The sequence below is a fragment of the Geotrypetes seraphini genome, chromosome 10, assembly GCF_902459505.1.
Source record: "Geotrypetes seraphini chromosome 10, aGeoSer1.1, whole genome shotgun sequence".
Classification (NCBI taxonomy): domain Eukaryota; kingdom Metazoa; phylum Chordata; class Amphibia; order Gymnophiona; family Dermophiidae; genus Geotrypetes; species Geotrypetes seraphini.
Window position 1 is genome coordinate 111,084,746 of NC_047093.1, and position 13,724 is coordinate 111,098,469.

The following is a 13,724-nucleotide window of genomic DNA, read 5'->3' on the forward strand; positions in this document are numbered from 1 at the left end:
AGTCTCTCCTCATATGTCTTCTGGCGCAAGCCTCCTATCATTTTTGTCGCCCTCCTCTGGACCGCCTCAAGTCTTCTTACATCCTTCGCCAGATACGGCCTCCAAAACTGAACACAATACTCCAAGTGGGGCCTTATCAATGACCTGTACAGGGGCATCAACACCTTCTTCCTTCTACTGACTACGCCTCTCTTTATACAGCCCAGCATCCTTCTGGCAGGAGCCACTGCCTTGTCACACTGTTTTTTCACCTTTAGATCTTCGGACACTATCACCCCAAGGTCCCTCTCCCCGTCCGTGCATATCAGCTTCTCTCCTCCCTGCAACATTGTTTATATGGGTATACCCAAAAAAACTGTAAGGAAACTTAGGATTGTTCAAAACACAGCGGTCCGCTTGATATTTGGATTAAAAAAGAGTGACCATGTTAGCCCCTACTATTAGACTGCTTCACTGGCTGCCAATGGAGGCACGAATAATTTTCAAGTTCTCTTGCATATGTTTCAAGCTGGTTTGGGGACTAGCTTCTACATACCTGCTACCATCCCTTCACTCTATACAGCCCTACGAGACAAACCAGAAACAGCAACCTATTTGCATACCCAAGCATTACCGGCTGCAGATACAAAACCTTCCTGGATAGAACTTTTATGTACCAAGCTAATAAACAACAACACTGGTTAGACAGCTACATAAATGGAGCAAGACTGACATACAATGCCTTTAGAAAAGCCATAAAAACTGCCTTATTCAACAAAATCATCACCTAAAAAAGTATCTACACCTAACACTATATATGTGCACTCCTGTTTTTGCTGCCTTTTTTAGATTGTTTGCTGTATTTCACTGCCTTTTGTAAGATTCTAAATGCTGTTTCTCACTACCTTTTGTAAGACTCTATATGCTCTTTGTAAGATTCTATATGCTGTATTCCGGACCTTCTTGTAAGATTCTATATGCTTTTTTGTAAGTTTCTACATACTGTATCCCGGATTTCTATATATTGTAACTCGCTGAGTGTCCAGCACTCTTCAGTGTGAACCACCTAGAAGTCTCACAACTATGGCGGTATAGAAGAATAAAGTTATTATTATTATTATTATTATAGCTCTAATTTTGTGGGCTGTGACACAACTCTCCAGTCCAGTCCAGTCTGTGCATAACAGAACGAAATGCAGGCAGCCAGTCAGTTGGAAATCATTCGCTTGGATACAGGGTGCCCCAACTTGTTTGGATCAAAAGAAATGAAAAGTTGGGGAGAAGTTTGCTGTGGCTTTGTCCGGTCAATGTAGTAAGCCAAAGCCCACTTACAGTCCAAAGTATGCAAGGCAGTTTCTACAGCATGAGAATGAGGTTTAGGAAAAACCACTGGTAGAACAATTGACTAATTAAGATGAAATTCAGTAACAACTTTCGGAAGAAACTTTGGATGTGTATGCAGAACCACCTTGTTATGATGAAAAACTGTTAAGGGTGGATCTGCCACTAATGCTTGTAACTCACTGACCCTCCTGGCAGAGGTGAGAGCAATAAGAAAGACCACTTTCCAGGTAAGAAACTTGAGAAGAGCTGTGGCCATTGGTTTAAATCAGTGGTCTCAAACTCACGGCCCGCCAGGTACTATTTTGAGGCCCTAATCACAAAAGTAAAATAAAACAGTTTCTTGATCATATGTCTCTTTAGCTATAAATGACAATATTATTATTAAGACTTAGCCAAAAGGAAAGATTTATAAACTATAAAGAGTTTTTACCTCATGCAAAACTGTCATTTCTTTAATAAGACATTAACTATTTTTTCTGAGGCCCTCCAAGTACCGACAAATCCAAAATGTGGCCCTGCAAAGGGTTTGAGTTTGAGACCACTGGTTTAAATGGTGGCTTCATCAAACTGGAAAGAACCACATTAAAATTCCAGATTACAGGAGGCACCTTGATAGGTGGTTTCACATTGAAAACTCCTTTCATAAACCTGGAGACCAAAGGATGAGCAGTAAGAGGCTTTCCCTCTACTGGTACGTGATAAGCAGTAATAGCACTGAGATGGACTCTAACAGATGTAGATTTAAGCCCAGAGTCCGACAGATGAAGAAGATAATCCAACACCAATTCCACTGCCAAGGATGTTGGATCGTAATGATGAAGAAAACACTAGGAAGAAAACCTAGTCCACTTTTGTTGATAACATTGCTGAGTGGCTGATTTCCTGGATGTTTCCAGAATGTGACAAACAGGCTGAGAAAGACGTAAGGCAAATGGATTCAGTCCGAGAGAAAACAAGCTGTCAGGTTTAGTGATTGCATGTTGGGATGAAGAAGCGATTCTTGATTCCGAGTGAGCAGAGCAGGAAATATTGGAAGAGGTATGGGCTCCCTGGAGCTGAGTTGAAGTAGAAGGGAGAACCAATGTTGCCTGGGCCACTGTGGAGCAATGAGAATCATGGTGGCTGCTTCTCTCTTGACCTTTAATAGAGTTCTCAACATGAGAGAAGTGGAGGGAATGCATATAGAAACAGACCCATCCAATCCAAGAGAAAGGCATCTGCTGCCAGACGGCAAGGAGAGTAAAGTCTGGAGTAAAACTGGGGCAACTGGGTGATTGTGAGGAGCAGCAAACAAGTCCACTTGAGGAATGCCCCATTGAGCAATGATGGACTGGAGAGCTGTAGGGTCGAGAGTCCATTCATAAGGTTGAAGAATTCTGCTGAGGTTGTCTGCTAGGGAATTCTTCTCCCCTTGAATGTAGACTGCCTTCAAGAACAGATTGCGAGCTGTTGCCCAAGACCAGATTTTCTGGGCCTCCTGACACAACAGGAGAGAGCCCGTACCTCCTTGTTTGTTGAAATAGCACATTGCTATTTGATTGTCCGTGCAAAGGAGGAGGACTTGGGGGGCAGAGAAGATGATGAAAAGCCTTGAAGGCATAAAACATCGCTCTGTGTTCTAAGAAATTGATGTGAAATTTTTGCTCCCTGGCGGTCCAGAAACCCCGAGTCAGCAAATCGCCCATATGAGCTCCCCAAGCATAAGAGGAAGCATCTGTCGTAATCTTGTGATGAGGGGGTAAGTGAAAAAGAAGACCTCTGGAGAGATTGGAAGAGGTCATCCACCATTGAAGCGATCGTAGAAGAGATGATGTCACACATATATGTTGTGAGAGACGATCCGTCGCTTGAGACCCTGGAAAGCCAGGGTCCACTGAGGAGTACGAAGATGTAGCCTTGCCAGTGGTGTAACATGGACAGTTGAAGCCATGTGACCTAGAAGAACTTTCATACGTCTGGCAGAGATGGTTTGAAGAGGAAACAATTTCTGACAGAGACGGATGAGAGTCTGAAGGCGATCTTGAGGAAGACACATTCTTATGAGAGTGATGTCTAGGATTGCCCTAATAAATTGCAGACGGGTCGGAATATGATGTGATTTGGGGAAGTTGACTTCGAATCCTAGAACCTGGAGAAAAGAGATGGTCTGAGATGTTGCTTTGACCACTTCCTGAGAGGAGACAACCTTGATCAACCAGTCGTCCAGGTAAGGGAAGATTTGAAGGCCATGTGATTGGAGAGAGATGGCCACCACAATTAGGCACTTCGTGAAGACTCTTGGAGAGGATGCCAGGCCAAAGAGAAGTACCTTGTATTGGTAATGATAGCGATTGATTTGGAAATGGAGATACTTTCTGGAAGCCAGATGAATTGGGATGTGTGTGTAGGCTTCTTTGAGGTCTAGGGAGCATAGCCAGTTGTTCTGATTGGAGGAGAGGATACAGCAGGGCGAGGGACAACATCCTGAATTTCTCCTTAACTAGAAATTTGTTGAGAGCTCTGAGATCCAGAATGGGTCTTCTTGGGGACTAAGTAACGAGAGTAGAATCCCTGGGCCTGTTGATCGAGGGGAACTTCCTCGATGGCATTCAGCAGAAAAAGGGATTGAACCTCTTGCAAAAGAATGGAGGAATTTGCAGGGTCCAAAGCAGACTCTCTTGGAGGATTGTCTGGTGGAAGAGTCTGAAACTGTAGAGAGTAACCCTGATGAATGTTGAGGACCCATAGATCCGATGTGATGAGTTTGCAACAATTGATGAACAGCTGAAGACAGACCTCCGATGGGCTGAGGCAAAGGTTGAGAAATGTTGAGATTGGCTATACTCCTGAAAAACAGGTCAAAAAGGCTGTGCAGATTTAGGTGGAGCAGCCTGTTGTTTTTGCTGGGATTGCTGCTGGTGCTGCCTCTGAGTTTGAGACTGAGGTGGCTGCATAGGCTTTGCAGCTAAACGACGTTGATATGAAAAGGCGAACAAGTGAAGGTTTTTTTCTTGTTTTTAACCAAAGTATCCCACCTGGTTTTGCGAGCTGATAATTTCTGGGTGGTTCTATCTAAAGAAGCTCCAAAAAGGTCATCGTCCAAACAAGGAGCATTAACAAGGCAATCTTTGTGGTTAACATCAAGCTCTGAGTCTCTGAGCCAGGCTAGGCATCGCATCGCCACAGACATAGCCACAGCACGAGATGTTAGCTCAAAAGTGTCATAGATAGAGCGTACCATGTATTTGCGCAGCTGTAGCAAGTCAGAAATGTAAGTTTTGAAAAGCAAGTAATCTGCGATCAGGTAAGTACTTCTGAAAAGTGGGCACTTGGGTAACTAAATGCTTGAAATAGAAAGAGAAATGGAAAGCATAGTTACAAGATCGGTTGGCAAGCATGGCATTTTGATATAATCATTTGCCCAAGCGGTCCATTGCCTTACCCTCTCTGCCAGGAGGTACAGAAGCATAGACACTGGATCCAGCAGATTTTAAGTGTAGACTCCACCAGGAGAGATTCATGGGGGAGCCGAGACTTGTCAAAGCCCGGAATGGGCACCATGCTATATAGCGTCAAAGGAGTTTGAATTCTTGTAAAAGGTCTCCCGCAAGATGTCATGAAGGGGAAGCCGAAGAAACTCCTTAGGTGGCTACTCATAATCTAATGCATCCTAAAGTTGTTTAGATTTTTTTGAGTCAGCTTCAAGAGATATAGAAAGAGTCTGCCATGTCTTTCAAAAATTTGGAGAAAGAAGACTTATCCGTTCATTGAGAAGGTTCTTGAGAAGATGGAAGTTGAGTCTTCATCTGAAGAGACATCCTCATCAGACAGAACAGACTCATCAGAATCACCCCAGAGGTCCAAGTCTCGAGTAGGTGGAATGCTGTGTCGAGCTCTGGGTGTCGATGATTCCATGTTTCATCTTCCTCAAAGCTTTACCCAATTTGACCGACATCATCTCAGGAGATGTTTGGGAAGAACGGTGCCGAGCTGTCTCCGACATCAAGCGTTTAGCCAACTCAGATGGCACTGAGGAAGATTTTTGCAATGTCAACGCCGAGGCTGCAACTATTGGTGCCGATATGGAAGACTCAGACCGGACTGGTACAGGAGGACCCGGTGTCGCCATAACAGGGAGTAAGAGCTGTAACTGCTCCCTTAATTCCTCCCGCAGCAGTTCTTGAATTTGCTGCTTTAGGTTGGGCACCGGTACCGCTGGCGCCGATCTGCACTCCAGCAATTAGGAGGTCGCTGTCAAGGCACTCACCTCAATACGAGCCGATCATTTCTTGGGTCTCCTCGAGGTATGCAGGACTTGTCTCACTGCTGAAGTGACCTGGGAGCCCGAAGTGGTGGGGGAAGGCTTCTTAGCCGGCTTAATCACTGCATGCGACACCGAGGTTGAATCTATCAACATCGGATGTTGCAATGTCGACTTTGGTGCGGACCCCGATGTCGGCGCTAGTGTTGAATCACCTGCCATAGCAAAACCGAATAAGAGATGTTGTTGAATCAGACCATTTTTAAGGGTCCTCTTCTGTAGTGAAGAACGAGTGCAACGTTCAGCCCTATGCTCCGGCCCCAAACACTGGAGGCACCAGCGGATCTGTGATTGAAATAGCGAGAGCACACTGTCTGCACTTTTTAAAACCCATTGCGACATGGAGGGAAAAATGGCCTCGAAAAAAATCGAAAGTCAAGGTGCAAGGAGGGAAACAGGCCCCGCTGGGCCGAATTCGCAAAAGAGAAAAAGTAAAAATGTTTTTTTTAAATTATAAAGAAGAAAACAAATACTGACTAAAAAATAAAAAAATAAGCCGCGTGAGTGGTAAGGCAGCAAAAAAATATCAGTCGTTGATGAAACAACTTCTTAGCTCAGCGGAAACTAAGAAACTGAAGGACCACGCGCTTTACGTCGGGCAGGAAGGCACTCATGCTTGCGTGGTTCGGGCTATCGCAAACTTTCTAAAGACTTAAAGAGGCGATGCACTTTTAAAGTGGTCCGTACCTGGGCTCTGTCGGTGATGTCACCCATTTGTGAGAATATGCTGTCTGCTTGTCCTGGGATAATATTAAAATTATGGAAAAAGTGTACGAGCCAGCCTAGTGGTACTGACTACTGTTATTTATTTACTTCATTTTATAACCCGTCATCCCCAGGAGCCCAGAATGGGTTACAGCGTACATTCACAATATATTGAGGACAGGGGAATAGGGTACATTCACAGTGTACTGGAGAATTGGATAAGGGCCTCCCAATTAAACTTTGTGCCCCAAGTCTGCTAGTGTTGCATTCCTGGGAAAAGAAGGGGTCATCAATAGCAACACTTGTTGCCTGGATATGGAGGTCATGATACAGCTTCAGGGCTTCCTGCAGTTATCAGATGAAACCCCCTGTTAAATATAACTGAAGGCGCATGAATCAGAATCCCAGCACTAGTTTACTCGGCTGTTATGAAGTCTGTAACAGGCGGGACAAGGCAAAATTAAAGAAAAACAAAACAGCAAGGTCCACTTGAACTGGTATCCAACTATATACTTACTGTAATCCAGTTTTAAATAAAAAAAGAAAGGAAAATTGTTTACTTGTAAGATAAGTTCTCTGTAGACAGCAGTATAAATTAGTCACACATGGGTTTTACATCATCCTGATGGCTGCAGATTAGATAACATGAGGATGGGTACCCACAGTTAAATGTGGGGCAGGGACGGGGTCAAATTTGTCCCCATGTCATTCTGTAAAAACTTGAGACTAGTATCAATATATAAAAACGAAAACATCTTAGACAATTGGCAACATAATTCAGTGATTTAAAAAAAACAAAAAACAACAAACTACAGAAGCTCTTGGATTTAAATGAATTACTGTTAAAGTGCATCATTTGTGTCTTGTCTGCCTTTGATATGGCAACAAGAGTCTTGTCTGATAGTCAAACTCCTGTAACATCCCTTCCATCATGTGCTCAGCTGCTCAAATGTCGTTACTGCAACAAATTAATTCATCATTGCCAGCGTAAAGTGGTTAGAGCTACAGCCTCAGCACCCTGAGGTTGTGGGTTCAAGTCCTACGTTGCTCCTTGTGACCCTGGGCAAGTCACCTTTGCTCCAGGTATATTAGATAGAATGTAGATAGGGAAAATGCTTGAGTATTTAAATGTAAACCACTTAGGCTATAAGTGGTATAGAAATTTAAAAAAAAACCAAACCCAAACACTTACTTTCCTGTTCATCAACTAGTTTAGGTTTTTCTTCTACATTCATGTCTGAAAGACAATTCAATTACCTTCCTATATGATGCAAAAAAACATAGGCAACTGAATCTTTGGGAAGCCTCTACCAAAACCAGATTGAAATGGAAAGCTCCATTTGTGATTTATAAACAGTTGTACAGAATATTATCCCTTTTTATACTTTAATAAAAGGTTTAATCATGAGTTCAAGGCATGTGCAAATGAGGACAGTACATGGGAATGAGGACATTACATGGGAATGGGGACAGAGCCCACAGGGGCGACAAAGTTTGTCCCCATGCCATTCTCTACTTGTAGACCAGAAAACTCTCCCCCAGAGCCCAGAAGAGACTAGAAAACTCTAAGCATGTGTGAAATCAAAGTTACTCACCTGTATCAGATGTTCTCAGGACTGCAGGACACACATTTACCATATATGAGTGACATCATCCAACAGATGCCAGTTTGGACACTAAGCACTCCAGCATTTTCTGAAGCATTTTGACATCATACTGTGCATGTGTGGGTGTCTTCCTGCTTGACATAAGCATGTGGGACTCAGCAATATAATAAAAGAGCTCAAGGAATGCAACTCCTAGGTGTGTATCCTGCTGTCCCTTGGAGAACACCTGCTACTGGTAAGTAACTTTTTCTCCAAGGAACAGGAGAATAACATTTAACACAAATGAGAATCCTTAGCTACCAGGCTCACTGAAAAAAAGGATAAGGACTACCATCAGGCAAGCCAACCAGGAACCAATTAACCTTGAATATGTGACTGAATGAAAAGGTACCAAAATGGTGTTACAAATAACAGAGATAAAGGTTATAAAGTTTGAAGAAGCAACTTTCATACCCCAGTTTTTTCTATAACATTGATGTATCATGCTCTACAGCCTGTAGATACCTAAAGTGGGATATGTGATTTCTAGGATTAATTAACTTCATTAATAATACATTTCTCATTTTCTAAAAAGGACATAATTAGTCCATACCAGAGCCAAACTTTTACAGGATTATACAATCAATATCCCTTTTATCTTGTGGCGTAAATAAGTCACATACCTCACTTTTGGTACCATTTCTCTCAGCAGATCACATATTACAGCTGCACAGAATAGCATATTTCACTATTCAGCTGAATATGAATGAAAATATTATTCGGCCAAATACAAATAAATGGGCAACATGAAATCAGAGAAGCTGGAGGCAGAGCTGAAAAATGGAATAGCATTGTATTTCAATAGGATCAGGCAGAATTTTGATATTTAAAAGGCAACACCTAAATAAACAAATAAATGAAAATATACATGCAAGAGTAAATGTAGAGATAGAGTTGAAGAGTTATTCAGAATTGTTACTTTTCCTTTCAAAAAAAATCTAAAAAAAATAAATTTCCAACTTTCTATACCACCTTTAACTGACAGGGTAGGATAAAGAAAATATACCTACCAGTAGCAGGTGTTCGAGGACAACAGATACTGTGTTTCCCTGAAAAAAAGACCTATCCCGAAAATAAGCCCTAGCATCATTTTTGGGGTAGGTCTTAATATAAGCCCTAACCCAAAAATAAGCCCTAATCCTAGGATTCACCGACAACTGTTCAAACCCCCCCCCCTCGCAGCCGAACCCCTGCTGACAAGTTTCAAGTTTATTAAAATTTTTGATTAATCGCTTAATCTTACTTCAAAGCGATGAACATACATAAAAAGAAACAATTAAAATTACAATATTAAAAAATAAAACATTTAAACATAACCATTAAAATAAACTAGACTATATACAAACTTAACAAAACAAGAGTGAAGAGGAAAAGGGGAATTGAACTACAAAATTTTATAGAAAAGGAGGTCAGGCAAAAACACAAGGTTGGGGATTAAAAAGAATAGTCAAATACAGCATTAATGAATTCAAGAGTAAGACTTATTGATCAAAAGCGTCCTTCCCTCCCTGCCGACCACGAGCGAGCCCTACCTTCTTCCGAAGCAGCATTGGGCTGGCAGCACTCTAAACACGCTGCTTGGCCTTGTCCGTTGGGGATTTCACTCTGCCACGTTATTGATGGTGTCATTTTCCTCAAAGGAGGAGAGTAAACAGTGGAGTGCTGCAGGGGTCTGTACTGGGACCGGTGCTATTTAACTTATTTATAAATGATCTGGAAATTGGAATGACGAGTGAGGTGATTAAATTTGCAGATGACACTAAACTGTTCAAAGTTGTTACAATGTTGTTACAAAGTTGTTACATGTGGATTGTGAAAAATTGCAGGCAGACTTAGGAAATTGGAAGACTGGGTATCCAAGTGACAGATGAAATTTAATGTGGACAAATGCAAAATGATGCACATTGGGAAGAATAACCTGAATCAGTTACCGGATACTAGGGTCCACCTTGGGGGTTAGCACCCAAGAAAAGGATCTGGGTGTCATTATAGACAATACGATGAAACCTTCCGCCAAATGTGCAGCAGCGGCGGCCAAAAAAAGCAAACAGGATGCTAGGAATTATTAAAAACAGGGATGGTTAACAAGACTAAGAATGTTATATGCCCCTGTATCGCTCCATGGTGCCACTTCACCTGGAGTATTGCATTCAATTCTGGTCTTATCTCAAGAAAGATATAGTGGCACTAGTAAAGAAGAGCAACCAAGATGAAAAAGGAGATGGAACTCCTTTCGTATGAAGAAAGACTAAAAGGGTTAGGGCTCTTAATCTTAGAAAAGAGATGGCTGAGGGAAGATATGATTGAAGTCTCCAAAATCCTGAGTGGAGTAAAACAGGTACAAGTTTGTAATTTTTGACGGGAGTGAAAAATCAAGACTAGGGGACACTCGAAGTTACAGGGAAATACTTTTAAAATAATATGAGGAAATATTTTTTCACTCATAGAATAGTTACGCTCTGGAACGCATTGCCAGAGGTTTTGTAAGAGCGGATAGCGTAGCTGGTTTTCAGAAAGGTTTGGACAATTTCCTGGAGGAAAAGTCCATAGTCTGTTATTGAGAAAGACTTGGGGAAGCTACTGCTTGCCCTGGATTGGTAGCCTGGAATATTGCTACTCCTTGGGTTTTGGCCATATACTAGTGACCTGGATTGGCCACCGTGAGAACAGGCTACTTGGCTTGAAGGACCATTGGTCTGACACAGTAAACTAAACTAAACTAAACTAAACTAAACCTTAGGTTTGTATACCGCATCATCTCCGCAAGCGCAGAGCTCGGCACGGTTTACAGAGGTTGAGAGGAAAGGAACTAACAAAGATGGATATAGGAGAGGGAATAAGAAGATAGGGGGGAACAGGGTACTAGAGAACGGGGGGAGATTAGATTTTTGAAAAGAGCCAAGTTTTCAGGTGTTTACGGAAGGATTGGAAGGAGCTAACATTTCTGAGCGGGGATGAGAGGTTGTTCCAGAGTTCTGTGGTTCTAAAAGGGAGGGATGTTCCAAGTTTTCCTGCGCGGGATATACCTTTTGTAGATGGGAAAGATAGTTTCAGTTTTTGGGAGGATCTAGAGGAGAGTGGGTTTGAGGAATTCCAAAGGAGTGGGATAACGGGGGGTAGGATGCCATGTAGAATCTTGAAGGCTAAGCAGGCACATTTATAGAGGACTCTGGAATATACTGGGAGCCAGTGAAGCTTGGAGAGGAGAGGGGAGACGTGATCAAACTTGCCTTTTGCGAAAATAAGCTTGGCCGCGGCGTTCTGAATTAGTTGAAGTCTGTGGAGGTTTTTCTTAGTTAGGCATATATAGATGGAGTAGTCCAGTCTGGAGAGGATGGTGGATTGAACGAGGATGGCGAAATGAGAATGGTGAAAGCAGGATCTTACTTTCCTCAACATATGGAGGCTAAAGAAGCATTTTTTTACCAGGGAGTTGAGGTGATCACTGAAGGAGAGGGAGGAGTCTAGGACGAAGCCTAGGACTTTGCTTGAAAACTCAAGCTGGAGAGTGGGGCCGGAGGTAGTGGAATGGAGGAGGGTAAATGGTCTGAAATAGGGCCAAGCCAAAGTAGTTTTGTTTTGGACTCATTTAGTTTCATTTGTACAGATTGGGCCCAGGAATGGAGGTTCGTAATACATGAGGATATGTTTTCAGTGAGGTTAGAGAGGTTCGAGTCGGTCTCGAGGAGGATGAGGATGTCGTCAGCGTAGGAGTAGAGAGTTTCTAGGGGAGATAGATGAAGTAGTTTCAGAGAGGACATGTAGATGTTGAAAAGGATAGGGGAGAGGGGTGAGCCTTGCGGGACTCCACATTTCGGCTTCCAGGGGGAGGATGAGGTACCGTTTGTATTAACGGTGTAGGAGCGGAAGCGTAGGAAATTTGAGAACCAGTCTAGGACAGTGGAGCTTATGCCTATTTCGGAGAGTTGGAAGATTAGGATGTCGTGGTGAACGACATCGAAGGCTGCGGAGAGGTCGAATTGAAGAAGAACAGCAGATTTGTTACGCGAATGGAGTTGTTGCACCTTAGAGATTAGTGAGGCCAAGAGGGATTCGGTGCTGAAGTTGGGTCTGAAGCCGAATTGGTGGGGTAGGAGGATAGAGAATCTTTCTATTCTTATGTTCTTGGTGACAAGAACTAAGTCTGTTAGGGTCGAAAGCCACAGAGTTGGGAGAAGTCCTACAAGATTTAGTCCAATCCAAGTAATATGCTAGGGCACATTTGCAGGCCAAAGTGTGAATAGCTGCCTCACCTGGATGTGAATGGGGTTCAGAACTATGGACAGATGAAATTCTGAGTTGACCTTTGGAAGGCATTTCAGGTGAGTCCTCAGGACTACTCTTAGCAGAACCTCGTATAGGGTGGATCTGATACAAGGCTTGCAGTTCACTCACCTAGTGTGCAGACATAATGGCTATGAGAAAAACCACTTTCCAAGTAAGATGCATTGAGGGAGCAATTCAGAAGGGAGACTTCATAAATGCAGAAAGAATATTTAGATCCCAGGCAACATCCAGAGGCTTAATAGGTGGTTTAGAATGGTAAAGTCCTTTCATGAATATGGAAACCAAGGGATGAACAGAGGCTTCTTATCTAATGGAGAATGAAATGCACTGATGGCATTGAGATGAACTTGAACTGAGATAGGTCTTTAGGTCAGAATTGGAGAGGTGAAGAAGGTAGTCCAGAATGGAAGATAGTGGACAAGCGATGGGATCAGGGAATGGAGGACATGCCAGATAGTGAATTAAGTCCATTTGAAACAGTAACACCTTTGTATGGAGGGTTTCATGGATGCTTCAATGATAGCCGATACTGAAGAATGCGTGTAGGTGCTTATGTGCTTGGAGAGAGATAGCATGTTAGCGCTAATGTGCAGGGGTTGAGATGGAGGAAGGAGTCTTTGTTCTGTGTGTGTAGTGTTGGAAACTTGCAATTTGAAGGATTTCTAAGCAGAGAACTGAAAGAGAGGGAACCATGGTTGACATGGCCAGCAGGATATTATGAAGATCATGGTACCCTGGTCCTGGTGAAATCTGAGTAGAGTTTTTTCTACGAGCAGTATTACAGGGAATGCATATATGAATATGCTGCTCCTTGTGACCCCGGGCAAGTCACTTAAACCTCCATAGCCCCAGGTACGTTAGATAGATTGGTTCACGGAAGTTTCGCCCCCCACATTTCGCCCCCAGCAATTCGCCCCTCACATTTCGCCCCCCACATTTCGCCCCCAGGTATGTTTCGCCCCCGGAAGTTTCGCCCCCACACATTTCACCCCCCGGATGTTTTGCCCACACACATTTCGCCCCCGCACATTTCGCCCCCGTCTTTTACAAAGACGCATTGGGCTAGTTTAGCGCTGGCCACTGCGGTATTAGCTCCAACGCTCATAGGGGAGCCAGAGAGAGAGAGAGTCGGGGAGGCAGAGAGCAGGTTGTGGCGGAGAGCCGGGGTGCCAGAGAGAGAGTTGGGGGAGGCATAAAGTAGGTCACGGCGGAGATTAGGAGAGCCGGGGAGGCAGAGAGCAGGTCACGGCAGAGAGCCGGGGAGCCAGAGAGAGAGAGTCGGGGAGGCAGAGAGCAGGTTGTGGCGGAGAGCCGGGGAGCCAGAGAGAGAGTTGGGGGAGGCATAGAGTAGGTCACGGCGGAGATTAGGAGAGCCGGGGAGGCAGAGAGCGGGAGATCGACGCGACTTGGGTTTGTCTCCCCATGTGCTTCGCCTGCTCGCTCGGAGCTTGTTCTATCTTGTA